Source organism: Mixophyes fleayi, chromosome 3, assembly GCF_038048845.1.
Source record: "Mixophyes fleayi isolate aMixFle1 chromosome 3, aMixFle1.hap1, whole genome shotgun sequence".
Classification (NCBI taxonomy): domain Eukaryota; kingdom Metazoa; phylum Chordata; class Amphibia; order Anura; family Limnodynastidae; genus Mixophyes; species Mixophyes fleayi.
The window spans coordinates 7,109,038-7,127,141 of record NC_134404.1 but is presented as its reverse complement, the minus strand read 5'-3'; the positions used below and the strand labels follow the sequence as shown (position 1 = coordinate 7,127,141).

The following is an 18,104-nucleotide window of genomic DNA, read 5'->3' as shown; positions in this document are numbered from 1 at the left end:
TAGTTTTATTCACAATATTCATTCTGTCCCTATTACAGATCTGTGAACTCTCCAGGGAAATCCATTCAGAGAAGGAATCTATAACTCCAACAGTTTTGGGATTTTTTTCAGAAAAATTCTTAATTTTCATCATAAAAATGTGTTGCTTATCAGATAGGAGCGCGGCCAAATCATAATGGTAATCAGTGCGGTTGTTCAAGTATTTTTCCCTCTAGACTATAAGTCACATGAGCAGCGTCCTCTCTACCTCGAACATCCCTGATGTCCTGTATTAAGGTGAATGTTTTGCTGTTTGTTTACTGACGTGGATAGAATTTGCTGCTTATTAATTCTAATAACTGTAACTGTTATCTCATAGCATCCGTGTATGTGTTATATTTATTGTGTCCATGTACGTGTTATATATATTGTGTCCATGTACGTGTTATATGTATTGTGTCCATGTACGTGTTATATGTATTGTGTCCATGTACGTGTTATATTTATTGTGTCCATGTACGTGTTATATATATTGTGTCCATGTACGTGTTATATGTATTGTGTCCATGTACGTGTTATATTTATTGTGTCCATGTACGTGTTATCTTTATTGTGTCCATGTACATGTTATATTTATTGTGTCCATGTACATGTTATATATATTGTGTCCATGTACGTGTTATATATATTGAGTCCATGTACGAGTTATATATATTGTGTCCATGTACGTGTTATATATATTGTGTCCATGTACGTGTTATATATATTGTGTCAATGTACGTGTTATATATATTGTGTCCATGTACGTGTTATATTTATTGTGTCCATGTATGTGTTATATTTATTGTGTCCATGTACGTGTTATATTTATTGTGTCCATGTACGTGTTATATATATTGAGTCCATGTACATGTTATGTATATTGTGTCCATGTACGTGTTCTATTTATTGTGTCCATGTACGTGTTATATTATTGTGTCCATGTACGTGTTCTATTTATTGTGTCCATGTACGTGTTATATATATATTGTGTCCATGTACGTGTTATATTTATTGTGTCCATATACGTATTCTATTTATTGTTTCCATGTACATGTTATATATAATGTGTCCATGTACGTGTTATATATATTGTGTCCATGTACGTGTTATATTTATTGTGTCCATGTACGTGTTATATATATTGAGTCCATGTACGTGTTATATATATTATGTCCATATACGTGTTATATTTATTGTGTCCATGTACGTGTTATATTTATTGTGTCCATGTACGTATTCTATTTATTGTGTCCATGTATGTGTTATATTATTGTGTCCATGTACGTGTTATATTTATTGTGTACATGTACGTGTTATATTTATTGTGTCCATTGTAACAAAAGGAGGCATTTAGCTGGCAATATGCAGAGAAAGCAGGGAAGTAGAGTAAAACATTTGTGCAGTAATGCACCTAGATTGAATGTAAAGACCTATGTATGAAAAGCAATAGTTTAAATTTGGTTTAACTTGCATGACTTGAAATCTTTCCTCTCAGCAAACAGACAGGGTGTGTCTGTTTGAATTACAAAGCCAGTGATGGGTGTTTCCTTTTAAAGAGAAGGTGGGTGTGTCACCTGTCCATCAAGCTAAGGCTGGGGGAGGAGTATCAGGTATAAAAGCTTGTTTATATCATTTGTGCACGGAGACAAACGCTGGGTGAGCTGGCTGGTCCTGAGAGAGAGCTGGACTATGTATAGCTAGTGTTTAGGGTCTCCATGATTGCTGTGCAAGTATACGGTGTCAAACATTTACCATCCTGGCAATAAAGCACCATAAAAAGGAAGAAGTTGCTCGCGTGTGCTTCTGCAGTAGCGGGCTCTTGCCACACCATGTACGTGTTATATTTATTGTGTTCATGTACGTGTTATATTTATTGTGTCCATGTACGTGTTATATATATTGTGTCCATGTACGTGTTATATTATTGTGTCCATGTACGTGTTATATTTATTGTGTCCATGTACGTGTTATATATATTTTGTCCATTTATGTGTTATATTTATTGTGTCCAAGTACGTGTTCTATTTATTGTGTCCATATACGTGTTATATTTATTGTGTCCATGTACGTGTTATATTTATTGTGTCCATGTACGTGTTATATTTATTGTGTCCATGTACGTGTTATATTTATTGTGTCCATGTACGTGTTATATTTATTGTGTCTATGTACGTGTTATATTTATTGTGTCCATGTACGTGTTATATTTATTGTGTCCATGTATGTCATATCAGTTTGACAATTGTGCAGATCTGCGAAACCTGTTTTACCCTATTAATAAACATTGATAATAATGACAGATAAGTTTTGTCCTGATATTTTTTGTAGAACTGTTGGTAATTATATGAATCTTCTGTATGTGACATAGAAACATAGAATTTGACAACAGATAGGAACCTCAAGGCCCATCTTGTTCATTTAATTATCCTACAGTCATCTCAAACCCTATTTGTTCCCTAGTTCTGAGAAATGGGATTTTGCTAACCTGACGCCATCTTTTTGCCTTATAGCCATTTTGTTCTGGTATAGCTTAAATAGAAATTAGATGCACCTGTTTTGTAGGAGTAATTCATTTCTTTGCAAGGCTATGCTTATAACCTTGGACATCGCAGACAGGAGATAAGCCAGCCCCCCGCCCCCCCCCCCCCCCCCCCCTGGGGAGTTTTCCTGTTGATAATGAGAGAATATACTAACATCTGTGTAAAGGGAACATGAGTGGTTAAAACCTTTTGGGGCGTAGTTTTCTGTAATATGTGATTTTTACTATATAGATAGGGACTTGTAGCTAATAAAGCAGAGTTTATTGTACACTCAAACCATGCAGTGTGTTTAATTCTCTCCAGCTGATGAGCTCATAACTGATAGACTGACACTTACAGGTGAACAATCTGAATTAGATTTGACAGCAATGGAGGTCCACACCGAGACTGCTGACCTGAGCCAAGGACAGACAGAACTGGAGGTCGCCCTGGACACAGGACTCTGACTATAACCCGGGTGATTAGAGTTTTCTACTCGTCAGGTTCCTCTGTTTATAGCTTCCTCATGTCCGTCTAAGGTATCAGGCACGCAGATCTGTAAGTCTCAGAATTGTACAGTTGCTAACAATTTGTTTATTGTAATTGTATTGGTAATTAGATTTCTGAAAGATGAGTGAATTTTGAGTGCATGTGTCATACACCATCCCCAGAACTTTGTCAAGAAGTTTAGAAAGAGTTCAGACCTTCGTCCCAGATGCTGTCAGGCTATTCTGCACGGACACCCAGTGTAAAGAATCCAAGAGGGACATCCAGTGTAAGGAATCCAAAAGGGGCATCCAGTGCACAGAGCCCACTGAACCGGACATCCAGTATAAGGAGTCCAAAAAGGGCATCCAGTGTATGGAGCCCAAAAGTGGAATTTAGTGTACGGACCCCACAGACCCGGACATTCACTGTTAGGAGTCCCTAGAACGGGACGTCCACTATTGGGACAACCCACAGAAACTAGACCAGAGTCTCTATTGGGACTCAAAAGTACTGTCACTATAGTGCGGCGGTTCCCAAACTGTGCGACGCGTCTCCCTGGGGTGCCGCGGCGCTGTCATAGGGGTGCCGCGATCGCCCTAGAAAAAAAACAGCAAAAAAAAACCGTACCCATCATCCAGCGCCGGATCCTCCTCCTCACTGACTGCCGGGCGTGACGTCATCATGTCCGGCAGCCTCAGTGAGGAGCTGCAGCAGAGAAGACGTCAGGAAAGAAGGTAAGTGAAGGGGGCACTGAGAGACACGCTAAAGGGGACAGATATAGGCTGAAGGGGACAGAAAGACGCTGAAGGGGGCAGAGAGACACTAAAGGGGACAGAGAGACGCTGAAAGGAGACACAGACAGGTTGAAGGGGACAGAGAGGCTGTCACGGGCACTAGGAGTCTTTGCCCAGGATAGCACCAGATGATGGACTTACCAGACTAATATAGCTGGTATTATGGTTCTCTGGTAGCAGGGTGACAACGGAACAGGAGAAACAGCAGATGGTGAGAGAATGCTCAAGGAAAGTCTATGACTAGCAGCAACTGGTAATGAGTAGATGAATGTACACGAGGATCCAGATGGACAAGGAAATGTGAGGAGAGTCAGTGGTCTGCGTATAGCAAGTTGTACCACTGCTATAGTGAGGAGGAATGTCCAGGGGTAGCGAGGAGGTAGTGAGAGTCAGCGGTCTGCGTATAGCAAGTTGTACCGCTGTCTATAGTGAAGGAATGGAAGGTAGGTAACAGGGAAGTCAGTGGTCTGCGTGTAGCAAGTTGTACCACTGCTATGTGAGAGGATACTTGAAACTGGTGTCACAGGGAACAGGAGTCAGTGGTCTGCGTCAGCAAGTTGTACCACTGCTATATATATGTGAGGAGGGGCACGAGGAGATGAATGTAAAGCAAAGTATACACGGGGCACACAGAACTTGATCCCACGATGATATCCACAATACAACAATAACTGACCAGCGCTGCTTGAAGTATACAAAGTCTCAATAGCAATCCAGGCAATAGAAAACAAAGTCAATGGTAACAATAGCTTCAGTGGATAGGAGGCTCCGGAGAAGAACACAACTCAGTCCAGGTGGATATGCAATACAAAAGCAAAGTCAATGGAAAGTATGCATACCGCGGTTCAGGAGAGCAGGCTGTCAGAGCGACGTGCAGGGATACCTGAAGGTTGAAGGCCGGCAGGAGGAGAGACCACTGGAGGGTGGAAGCGGTAATCAGGTTGGTGCAGCGCACGGCAGGTAATCCAGAATCAAAGAAGCAATACTCAGGAAGCAGTAGTAAGTGAAACTGGAAACATGATGAACACGGGAGAGTTGAGGCGGTCTGGTATCCAGTAGTAGTGGTAACGGAGGCAGCGGAGAGCTGACACGATAAACACAGGAGAGTTGAGACAATCAGGAACACTGAAGTGGTAACGGAGGCAGTGGATAGGAATCAGCTGAGTGCAGGCACGATGAACACAGAAGAGTTGAAGTGAGCAGGAACTCTGTAGTAGTAACGGAGGCAGCGGATAGGAATCAGCTGAGTGCAGGCACGATGAACACAGGAGAGTTGAAATGGTCTGGCAACTACAATAGCAGTAAACAGGAATCAGCAGAAGCTGAATACACGAGGAACACAGGAACACCTTCAGAGGCTCATGGGGAATGAGACTCCAAGATCAGGCAAACAGGTAATGATCAGAGGTGGTTTAAATGGGGAGGGTTGCCTGATCATCCAATCAATTAAAAGCAACAGGTATTGAAGGCTTGATAAGGGCTGCACATGCGCAGACCCTCAGGATGGCGGACAGCCACGGTTCCTGAACACTCGGGAAATGGCACTCACAGTCCGGTGAGTGACAGTACCCACCCTTTTAAAGGTGGGCACAGAACACCTGGAACCGGGTTTGTCCGGAAACTTGGAATAAAACTTCTTAAGAAGAGCTGGAGCATTGAGATCTTCTGCTTTGATCCATGACCGCTCTTCAGGACCAAAGCCCTTCCAATGAACGAGGAAACGAAGAACTCCTCGCAAAATTTTTGCATCCAATATGTGAGTAAACTCAAAGTCCTCCTCTTGATGAATTTGAACTGGCCGAGGTGCTGAAGGAGGGACCGAGAAACGGTTGATGATAAGAGGTTTGAGCAAAGACACATGGAAGGCATTGGAAATACGAAGGTTCTTAGGTTGTAGAAGTTTGAAACAAACTGGATTTATCACTTGAATGATCTTATACGGACCAATAAAACGAGGAGCGAACTTCATAGATGGGACCTTCAAACGAATATTTTTGGTTGATAACCAGACACGATCTCCGATTTTCAGTGGTGGAATAGCCCGTCTCTTTTTATCTGCAAAAGACTTATATCTGGCAGATGTTTTCTTTAAACAGGTTTTGACCTGAGACCAAATATTTTTGAAGGTCTGACAAACAATCTCTACAGCAGGAACGTGGGTGGGAGGGAGGGCAGGAATTCCGGAAAAGACGGATGGTGACCGTAAACCAGAAAGAATGGAGTTTTAGAAGATGACTCATGATACATGTTGTTATGAGCGAATTCAGCCCATGGAAGCAAATCTACCCAGTTGTCTTGGTTGGCTGAAGAGAACATCCTTATAAAAGTCTCAAGATCTTGATTGACCCTTTCGGTTTGTCCGTTTGATTGAGGATGGTAGGAGGATGAGAGTGATAATCGGATACCCAAGGTCTTACAGAGGGACCGCCAGAATCTGGAAACAAATTGTACTCCTCTATCTGAAACAATCTCGGAAGGACATCCATGAATACGGAAGATTTCTTTGATGAAATAATCAGCCAGAGTAGATGAAGAAGGTAAACCGGTCAAAGGAACGAAATGTGCCATCTTCGAAAATCTGTCCACCACTACCCAAATAGTATTGCAGTTTTTACTAGGAGGAAGATCAGTAACAAAGTCCATACTAATATGGGTCCACGGCTTGGAAGGAATGGGTAGTGGTTGAAGCAAACCCGCTGGAGTTCTGCGGGGAGTCTTAAACTGGGAACACAAATCACACGCAGCCACAAAATCTTTGACATCTTTCCTCATAGAATGCCACCAGTAACTTCGAGAAAGAATTTCAAAGGTCTTGCGTTCACAAAAGTGTCCAGAAAAACGAGAAGAGTGAAACCACGAAAGGATTTTCTTCCTAAGAGCAGGAGGCACGAGGGTTCTCCCAAATGGTAGCACCTTAGTGGAAGAAGCAGCCAGAGAAACACATTTGGGGTCTAATATAGAGTGGTTGGGACCATCTTCAACGTCTGAGGACGTCACAAAAGCTCGAGATAGGGCTTCTGCTTTTTTATTTTTTGCAGCTGGTTTGAAGGTTATGATTAGTTCAAAACAAGAAAAGAAAAGAGACCATCTTGCTTGACGAGGATTCAAACATTGAGCAGACTGTAAATATGACAAATTTTTATGATCAGTAAAAATTGTCACAGGATGACGAGCTCCCTCCAACAAATATCTCCATTCCTCTAATGCTACTTTTATAGCCAGCAACTCCTTGTCCCCGATGGTATAATTCTTCTCCGCAGGCAGAAGACCCCGAGAGTAAAAGGCACAAGGATGGAATTTTTGTTGCTCCGATCTTTGGGAGAGAATGGCTCCTAAACCAACATTAGAGACATCTACCTCTAGGAAGAAGGGAAGCGTCACATCAGGCTGTCGAAGAACAGGAGCAGAGGAGAAGGACTCTTTGAGAAACTGGAAAGCTTGAAGAGCCTCAGAGGACCATTGTTTAGTATTGGCCCCTTTACGAGTTAGGGCCACAATAGGGGATGCAATCGAGGAAAAATCTTGAATGAAGCGTCTATAGTAATTGGCAAAACCTAAAAACCGCTGAATTGCACGAAGAGTAGTTGGCTGAGGCCAATGTAACACAGCATTCATCTTTTCTGGATCCATCTGAGGACCAACTCCGGAGACAATATATCCCAGAAATGGAATCTGGGGCAACTCGAATGAACATTTTTCTAACTTGCAGAATAATGAATTTTTCCGGAGTCTGGAAAGGACCTCTGCCACATGTTGATGATGAGAAGGCAGGTCCTGCGAAAAGATCAATATGTCGTCCAGATAGACGACGACACAAACATATAACAAGTCCCGGAAGATCTCATTAATGAAACCCTGGAAAACAGCGGGGGCATTACATAACCCGAAGGGCATTACTAAATATTCATAATGCCCGTCTCTGGTGTTGAAAGCTGTCCTCCATTCGTCACCGGACCTGATTCGAATTAAATTGTAGGCACCACGAAGATCCAACTTGGTAAAGATCCGGGATCCCTTGATACGATCAAATAACTCAGTAATTAATGAAATGGGATACCGATTTTTGATAGTTATGGCGTTAAGTCCACGAAAATCTATGCAGGGGCGTAATGACCCATCCTTCTTTTTTACGAAGAAAAACCCTGCTCCAGCGGGAGAGGTAGAAGGTCGAATAAATCCTCGCTGGAAATTTCTCCTGGATGTATTCAGATGTAGCTTGAGTTTCAGGTAACAAAAGTGGATACACACGTCCCCTGGGAGGAGTCTTGCAGATCAATCGGACAGTCCCATGAACGATGAGGAGGAAGACGTTCAGACTGAGTTTTATCAAATACATCGGCAAAAGAAGCATACTGAGGAGGAAGTCCCGGTTAACAAGGTGAAATGGAGGATTGCTGTATTTTGAGAGGAACGACTTGAGAGAGGCAACGATGATGACATTCAGGCCCCCAAGACGTAACTTGAGGAGTGTGCCAGTCAATCTGAGGAGAGTGACGTTGAAGCCATGGAAGGCCTAATACAATCGGACTGGTAGTAACAGGGAGAATTAAAAATGAAATTTTTTCCTGGTGTAATACACCAATTTGAAGGGTTACTGGAGACGTACTCTGGGTGATGAGACCATTAATAATGCGTGATCCATCGATAGCAGTCACAGTAATAGGTATTTTCAAAGTAATCACTGGTAGGGACCATTGATTCACGAGGGATTTAGAAATAAAATTTCCTGCAGCTCCAGAGTCAATAAATGCTTGGGACTTAAAGGATTTGGTAGCAAAGGAAACTGTAACATCAAAAGCACAAACTTTTAATTTCGTAGAACATGGAGAGGACTCCAGGGACCCTAACTTCACCTCTCCAGAACTGGTTAGGGCCTGGCATTTCCCGATTTTTTTAGGGCATGAATTGAGCATATGAGTAGAATCAGCACAATAGATACAAATTCTATTTCTTACTCTTCGGTCCCTCTCCTCTGAAGTTAATTTGGAGCGACCTATCTCCATGGGTATCGCCGGAGATGAAACTAGGCGAACTTGAGGGCTTGAACGAAGAGGTGCTTTAAATGAAGTTGTTTTTTCAGACTCTCTTTCACGAAATCTCATGTCTACACGGTGGCAAAGAGAAATCAAATCTTCTAGAGAAGTAGGTAATTCTTGAGTAGTCAGTGCATCTTTAATTTTATCAGAAAGCCCCTGCCAGAAGGCGGCAATTAACGCTTCAGTGTTCCACTGAAATTCAGAGGCTAATATCCGAAATTGAATGACGTACTGGCCTACAGTACGAGGACCCTGACGTAGACGGAGGATGCTGGATGCAGCGGAAATAACACGACCAGGTTCATCAAATATACTTCGAAACGTGGAAATAAATTTGGCACTATCCTGTAATAATGGATCATTTCTTTCCCACAGAGGGGAAGCCCATGCTTGTCCGGAAAACAAGGAAATGAGATAGGCCACTCTGGAACGATGAGTAGAGAAATTGTGAGGTTGAAGCTCAAAATGAACTGAGCATTGATTTAGAAAACCCCTGCATGTTTTGGGGTCTCCATCATATTTTGAGGGAGTAGGCAGGTGTAGCGTGGAAGCAGTAGACACCTGGGATGGCACTGGGGAAATGGAGGAAGGCACAGGAGTATCAACAGTAGCTGTGATATTTTGCACAGATGTTCTTTGGGAGGCTAACGCCTGGCAACATTGCAGCAAATGTTGTTGGCGAACATCCTGTTGTTCAATACGGGTAACCAGATACTGCAGCATCTCTTTAGCTGTAGGTTCTGCACCTGGGTCTGTCATGGCCTGATCTTACTGTCACGGGCACTAGGAGTCTTTGCCCAGGATAGCACCAGATGATGGACTTACCAGAGTAATATAGCTGGTATTATGGTTCTCTGGTAGCAGGGTGACAACGGAACAGGAGAAACAGCAGATGGTGAGAGAATGCTCAAGGAAAGTCTATGACTAGCAGCAACTGGTAATGAGTAGATGAATGTACACGAGGATCCAGATGGACAAGGAAACGTGAGGAGAGTTAGTGGTCTGCGTATAGCAAGTTGTACCACTGCTATAGTGAGGAGGAATGTCCAGGGGTAGCGAGGAGGTAGTGAGAGTCAGCGGTCTGCGTATAGCAAGTTGTACCACTGTCTATAGTGAAGGAATGGAGTCCAGGTGAAGGTAGGTAACGGGGAAGTCAGTGGTCTGCGTGTAGCAAGTTGTACCACTGCTATGTGAGAGGATACTTGAAACTGGTGTCACAGGGAACAGGAGTCAGTGGTCTGCGTCAGCAAGTTGTACCACTGCTATATATATGTGAGGAGGGGCACGAGGAGATGAATGTAAAGCAGAGTATACACGGGGCACACAGAACTTGATCCCACGATGATATCCACAATACAACAATAACTGACCAGCGCTGCTTGAAGTATACAAAGTCTCAATAGCAATCCAGGCAATAGAAAACAAAGTCAATGGTAACAATAGCTTCAGTGGATAGGAGGCTCCGGAGAAGAACACAACTCAGTCCAGGTGGATATGCAATACAAAAGCAAAGTCAATGGAAAGTATGCATACCGCGGTTCAGGAGAGCAGGCTGTCAGAGCGACGTGCAGGGATAACTGAAGGTTGAAGGCCGGCAGGAGGAGAGACCACTGGAGGGTGGAAGCGGTAATCAGGTTGGTGCAGCGCACGGCAGGTAATCCAGAATCAAAGAAGCAATACTCAGGAAGCAGTAGTAAGTGAAACTGGAAACATGATGAACACGGGAGAGTTGAGGTGGTCTGGTATCCAGTAGTAGTGGTAACGGAGGCAGCGGAGAGCTGACACGATAAACACAGGAGAGTTGAGACAATCAGGAACACTGAAGTCGTAACGGAGGCAGCGGATAGGAATCAGCTGAGTGCAGGCACGATGAACACAGGAGAGTTGAAGTGAGCAGGCTCTCTGTAGTAGTAACGGAGGCAGCGGATAGGAATCAGCTGAGTGCAGGCACGATGAACACAGCAGAGTTGAAGTGGTCTGTCAACCACAATAGCAGTAAACAGGAATCAGCAGAAGCTGAATACACGAGGAACACAGGAACACCTTCAGAGGCTCATGGGGAATGAGACTCCAAGATCAGGCAAACAGGTAATGATCACAGGTGGTTTAAAAAGGGAGGGTTGCCTGATCATCCAATCAATTAAAAGCAACAGGTATTGAAGGCTTGATAAGGGCTGCACATGCGCAGACCCTCAGGATGGCGGACGGCCACGGTTCCTGAACACACGGGAAATGGCACTCACAGTCCGGTGAGTGACAGAGGCACTGAAGGGGGACACAGAGAGACGCTGAAGGGGGGCACTGAGAGACACTGAAGGGGACAGAAAGACACTGAAGGGAGACACAGACAGGCTGAAGGGGACAGAGAGACGCTGAAGGGGACAGAGAGGCTGAAGGGGACAGAGAGACACTGAAGGGGACAGAGAGACGCTGAATGGGACAGAGAGACGCTGAAGGGGACAGAGAGAGGCTGAAGGGGACAGAGAGACGCTAAAGGGGACAGAGAGACACTGAAGGGGACAGAGAGGCTGAAGGGGACAGAGAGACACTGAAGGGGACAGAGAGACACTGAAGGGGACAGAGAGACACTGAAGGGGGACACAGAGGCTGATGGGGGACACAGAGAGGCTGATGGGGGACACAGAGAGGCTGATGGGGGACACAGAGAGGCTGAAGGGGCAGAGAGAGGCTGAAGGGGGCAGAGAGACACTGAAGGGGGACACAGAGAGGCTGATGGGGGACAGAGAGAGGCTGAAGGGGACAGATAGACACTGAAGGAGGGGGAGAGAATGACACTGAAGGAGGGGGACAGAGAGAGACGCTGAAGGAGGGGGACAGAGAGATGCTGAAGGAGGGGGACAGAGAGACGCTGAAGGAGGGGGACAGAGAGACGCTGAAGGAGGGGGACAGAGAGAGACGCTGAAGAGGGACACAGGGTGTGAGCTGATGAAGAGGGACACAGGGTGTGAAATGGCGAAGAGGGGGACACAGGGTGTGAGATGGTGAAGAGGAGGACACAGGGTGTGAGATGGCGAAGAGGGCGACACATGGTGTGAGATGGCGAAGGGGATACAGAGTGATATGATAAAGGGGCACAATGTGATGGTGAAGGGGTCTAAATACATCTTACGTCATTTTGACCCAACTACTTAAAAAACGGGACTAACCGGTAATTATTTTTGCTTAGGGGTGCCTTGGTAAAATTATGGTGACCCTAAGGGTGCCTCGAGCTGAGAAAGTTTGGGAACCACTGCTATAGGGGAATATAGACAGTAAGCAGATAGATGACAGCAACCCCCCCCACATAGAAATGATGCGCAGATTTCTAGGATATGTGGGGAGTAGAAGGTCTGCAAGTAATTTATCAAGAAAGTGGGGATAGCCAAAGAAGGAATTGACATGTGATAATGGAGAAACAAGGGTGTTGCAAGTGGTAATGTGACATGAACAAAGGGGTATTGAGCCCAAACCCCAAGAGATAGTTTGAGGTGGCAAAGGAAAGTTAAGAGATCTGGAAAGTCGCAAAATATGTAGATAGGCTAAATGTATCACAAGCTAAATGATATGACTAAAATAATGAATCAAGTTGGTTGTGTACAAAATGTATCTTTGATGAGAGTGAAATGGGCCCCTCCCTTATTCTATGTAAAAGATTTTAGTGTGTTGAGAAAAGAAGGACTCTGTATTTTGTTATCTGGCAATGTATGTTACATTGATAAAAAGGTTCTTCAAGAATACTTCAATATTTCAAGAGGAAAAAATATGTTGATTGCTGAGTGATAATAACATGTTGAAGCTAATTTGTATTTAGTCTAATGCTGGGACTTGTAGTTCCACGGCAGTAGGCTGGAAGATATCAGTTAAGTTTTCTTTCTCTGTATGTGAGTTTTACCTCCGTCTTACTGCGTGTGAGGGAGATCCGTGATAAGTTCACGCTGTTTGTTCTCTGTCTTAGTGTTCTGTAAGGGAGATGTGTGATTTAGTTTAAATCAATGTTTGTCTGTCTTGTCCATTTTAAAAGATACATGGTTCAAGGTTGAAAAAGTTGTACATTTGTAAATAATGTAGATAAGTCAGAAGAACACAATGACTTTCAGCTGGCTGAGGTCCAACAAGCTGTTTCTGTATTTGAACAAAGTAATTTTGTTTCCGAAGTTGAGAAAATAGCTTTCTCTTTAATGAAGCTATTAAAAGCTGTTTTAATCTGTGTAAAAAAGCCGTTGATGAATGTTCTCAGAAATCAGGAGGGTTTTTTATGCCCATAAAGAAATGTTATGAGATAAAATGTCGTCTGTGAGCGAGAATTGTGAATATATATTCGTACTTTAAACCTGGAAATCACATAATCTGGAAATATGTGTGAATATTTGGTCATATTTGTTTGGAAAAAGTACAGATATTGTGCTAGGGCACCCACTAACCCTAATGGTGCCACATGCGATAATATAAATTTTAAATCAAGCACAAACAAAACACTTCTCAGCAGCTAGACTAAGTAGCACTATTAACTCCCTGTAATGTTACACTTAAGTTGTGCACAATGTTGAATCCTGCTGCCTTATTGCAGCAAGTTTCAAAAGATGGGAGAAGTACCTGTATATATCGGGGTTCCCCATGGGATTTGGGGGATTACCTCTGATGAAATGTTAGTACGCAGAGAAACGCGTCAGCCATCCATATACCAGGTGCTGGCCAATTTACAACCCCGGGGTTAAATTGGATTACTGAAGGATCTGTCCGCATTTTGGAAATCATCTGCATGTTATGCTAAGCACCTCAGCAGCACTACCTGTGACTGTCTTTTGAAATTCTATGGGCTCATACTACAAGATAAGTACCTGTTTACTTTGAAATTCGATGGTGTTATCGGCACCTAATGGTGTACATATCTACCGGACACCTATACATTGGATACTTTTCAGACTTGTCATTTGAGCATACCGAGGATCTAATATCTATATGATACATCTCCTGTTTATGCTACGGATCTTTCCAATTGCGGAGTGGTTTTCTTGCATTTTATTTATGGTACCATATTATATTTTTTGGCCATTATCCTGGGATACTGTTTTTATACCAGAACTTTTGGAATCCAACAGTTGCTGATCACTATATTTCTACTTATTGAACACTATTACTAGGATTCAATTTAGATTAATTGGTTTACCTATATGTGTCCTATTTATAACATCTATACAACATTTTTATATGCTATAATAAATTGTTATTTTCCATAGCAACTACAGCAAGCACATGGGGATTTGTTGAACTATGTTGCTTTATTTTAGAAATAAATAACTGAAATACATGGTCAAATGTTCTCCTCCATTCCAGACCCAAATTTTGATACAGATACCCATAAACTGCAACCTAGGGACTGGGTGGTCGTGAGAAAGCATGTCAGATGAGTCTTGAACCCAGATATGAGAGTTCTTTCCAGGTCTTATTGACGACTCCCATGGTAGTGGAAGTACAGGGACATGACACCTGAATACACGCATCCCACTGCTAGATCTTCAGACAAGGGGAGTCTGGGTAAAATGTATTTTAAAAGTTGTTTAAAGGTCCAAGGGGGACCAGAGAGTGGTGTTCATTGATATTAGCAGGAGGAATATTGATTGCACATTATGTTCCTTTGCTGTAGGCTGTAGATGTGTACTAGTCTAGGTCTGGAAGAACCAGACTCATGCCAATAGTAATGTAGAGATCATTATACATAATGAGAAAAATTCTAATATGAAAGTTTAACTCAACCAAATAAGAAAAGAGCAACCCATGACTGTAGGGGTTTACACCCAATACAGAAATGTATTTGTAAGTATTGTGGCCCAACACATTATTACATTTACACAAGACAATAGGTTAATATTGGACTACCTGACAGCTTAGTCTGGAGGGTACAGCCTGACCCTAAGTATGTAAATTGAAGCCCAGGGTTGCACCTTTTCAACTAGTGACGCAGATGATCCAGAGAAAATGTTTAATGAACACTTACAAAAATATTAAGACATGAAATATAAATTTTTAAAGGAACACACTGGAGATGCTTATCTAGAAGGATAGTTTTCATGGCTGTACCTGGCCGATTGGTTCAAGGGTATAGGAGGATGGTTATCAGGTTTTATACATGTTGTGCTTCAAGGACTGTTACTAATCCTTATTATTATATATACTAATAAAACTGATGATGTGGCTTATAGCAAGTGTAGTAAAGCTAAGTGTTTCTCTTCCAGAAAAATTTAAGTTACCACATCTGTCTTAACCGCTGTACTGTACACCCCATCTAATGAGTGTGAACCTTGTGGAACTCTCAGTACTACAGCTAGTTGTGATCAGTACAGAAACCAAGAACCTTTTCCTCGGAATCCACATGGTCATTACTGAAGTTTATCCTTATGAAGATATACAGCACAATGGACAATCCCTTCTATTGTGAAATAAGTGACATATAACACTTGCCGAGCGCACTGTGTATTTTCTCCCTCCCTTTCCTTTTTTTCCTTCCCTAAAAAAATCCATAGTTAAAAGACAAAAAGGAAGCACAAAAGGCCCCAGAGCCTCTCATGTTCACTGATGTATGTGAAGATCTGACATCAGGACATGTAGCGGGTGCAAGACGGTTGTCGACTCATTGACCATCTATCAGCTAGAAGAGGGATCATGGACTTGCTCCTGGTGGGGGATGGGTTGTTCTATTTATCCAATTTTAGGCATCCCTATTCATATGTTCTGTTAGAAGGGTGTATGTGTATAAGTACCCATTAAAAGCGACAGCAAGAATGTGATCTCTGATAGGTAGTGTTAGGGCAAATAATGAATAAAAAGATGGGAAAGGAGAAATGTGATTTTGCTAAGCTGATGCCATCTTGTTACCTTATAGCCATTTTGTTCTGTTATAGTTTAAATACAAATTAGATGCACCTGTTTTGTAGGAGTAATTCATTATTTGCAAAGCTATGCTTATAACCTTGGACATAGCAGACAGGAGATAAGCCAACCCCCCCTCCAGGGAGTATTTTTGTGTGATAATGAGAGAATATACTAACATCTGTGTAAAGGGAACATGAGTAGTTAAAACCTTTTGGGGTGTAGTTTTCTGTAATACGTGATTTTTGCTATATAGATAGGGACTTGTAACTAATAAAGCAGAGTTTATTGTACACTCAAACCATGCAGTGTATTTAATTCTCTCCAGCTGATGAGCTCATAACTGATAAACTGACACTTACAGGTGAACAATCTGATTTAGATTCAACAGTTCTTTTTAAGGATATCCTTATGTCTATCCCAAGTATGTTTAAACTGCTCTACTGTATCAGACTCTACCACCTCTGATGGAGGCTATTCAACTTATCCACAACCCTTTATGTGAAGTAGTTTTCCCTCACATTTCCTCTGAACCTACTTCCCCCCAGTGTCAGTACATGTCCTCGTGTTCTAGTACTTCTCTTCCTTTGTAGAATGTTTTCCTCCTGTACCTTGTTATAACCCTTGGAAATATTAAAGTTTCCATAATGTCCCCTTGGTGTCTTCTCTACTCCAAACTATACATATTAAGATCTTTTAATATTTCCGGGTAAGTTTTGTGCTGTAGGCCATGCACCGTTTTAGTTTCCCTTCTTTGTACAGTTTCTAATGTATTTATATCCTTCTGGAGATACGGCCTCCAGAATTGAACACAGTATCTAGATGAGGCCGTAGCAATGACCTATACAGTGGTATTATTACTTCTTTCTTTCTGCTACTGATTCCTCTCCCTATGTAACCAAGCATCTGACTTGCCTTTCTCATGACTTTGTTACATTGCTTACCTGCCTTTAAGTCACCTGAAATAGTGACTCCTAGATCCCTTTCCTTCTCAGTAGATTCCATTATAGTGCCGGTAATACTATATTTAACCCTTGGATTTTTAAGCCCCAAGTGCATGATTTTGCATATTTTGGCAAAATTCTCTTGACCATTCCTCTAGTCTACCTAGATCATCAATCATTTGTTTTACCCCTCCTGATGCATCTACCCTGTTACATATCTTTGTGTCATCTGCAGTAAGACATACTATCCCTTCAATACAATTTGCAAAGTCTCCAATAGAGATATTAAAAAGCACTGGTCCAAGTACAGATCCTTGGGGTACTCCACTGGTAACCTTTCCCTCCTGTGAATGTACTACGTTTACTACAACTCGCTGTTTTCTATCCTGCAACCAAGATCCTATCCATTCAACAATCTTAGAATTCAATTCCAAACTGTTGAGTTTATTTAACACTCTGCATGGTGGGACAGTATCAAAAGCCTCGATCTATTACATTAGTCACCTAATCAAAAAAGTCAATAAGTTTTGTTTGACATCTCCCCCCAGAAAATCCATGCTGTCTTGTTAAATTGCTGGATTTGAGATATTCTACAACTCTTTAGTTTAAGAGTGTTTCCATTGATTTCCCTGATGTAAGGCTCATTTAGTTGCTTGTCTCTTCCTTGCTTCCACTTTTGTGCATTGGGACTACCGTCATCCAATTAGAGAATTACTGTAGCTAGTGACTGGTTGAATAATTCTGTTAATGGTGTTACCAGCACCCCTTTAAACTCTTTTATAATCCTTCGATGGATCCCATCTGGCCCCATTGATTTATCCACTTTCAGTTTTGAAAGATGTGTTAGGACTGTCTGCTCTGTAAATGTACTTGTAACTTAACTGTGGTCATTTCCCCTCTTTGCATTGATATAATCAACCGAATCCAAGCCAAAAATCGCCACTTGACAACCTCCCCCCCACACATAGTAACATCTGACCCAGGGCCTGATCAACCAATAGGCTGATCAGGCTGCAGCCTGGGGCGCTAGGACTTGGGGGGCGCAACGCCGACAGCAGTTAAAAAAATGACTTTTTTTTTTCTACTTTTGATTAGGTTCACCGTAGGCGCCCCTCCCCCCTCCTCAACACTGTCGCTCTCTCCTTCCCTCTCCTCCTTCCACTCTCCTCCCTCCTCCCCTCTCCTCACTGGCACAGCGGTTACCTGTATCGTGCAGATTGCCGTGCAGGAAGAAAGTGAAGTTGCTCGGAGTGGACGAATCTGACTTGATCAGCTTATCTTCAGGATCAGAGCTCGTTCTCTCTGTCTTCAAAAGGTGTGGAGCTTGTCTGTCAGGGACCTCACTCGCCAGAGATAGGAAGGGCTGTGCAGTGATCCAGATACTGCTAGGTCAAAGCTACCATAATGTGTGGATGTGTGTGCAATAAGTCCAGG

General features: G+C 42.6%; 1 long non-coding RNA gene across 1 annotated transcript; it reads left to right on the top strand.

The window, feature by feature from the left end:
* The first annotated feature begins 202 nt into the window (after positions 1 to 202).
* LOC142142583 (uncharacterized) lies at positions 203 to 15,203 on the top strand. The gene is made up of 3 exons (XR_012689226.1): positions 203 to 276; positions 2,901 to 3,018; positions 15,093 to 15,203. It is a non-coding gene; the product is annotated as an uncharacterized LOC142142583 (long non-coding RNA).
* The last annotated feature ends 2,901 nt before the right edge of the window (positions 15,204 to 18,104 follow it).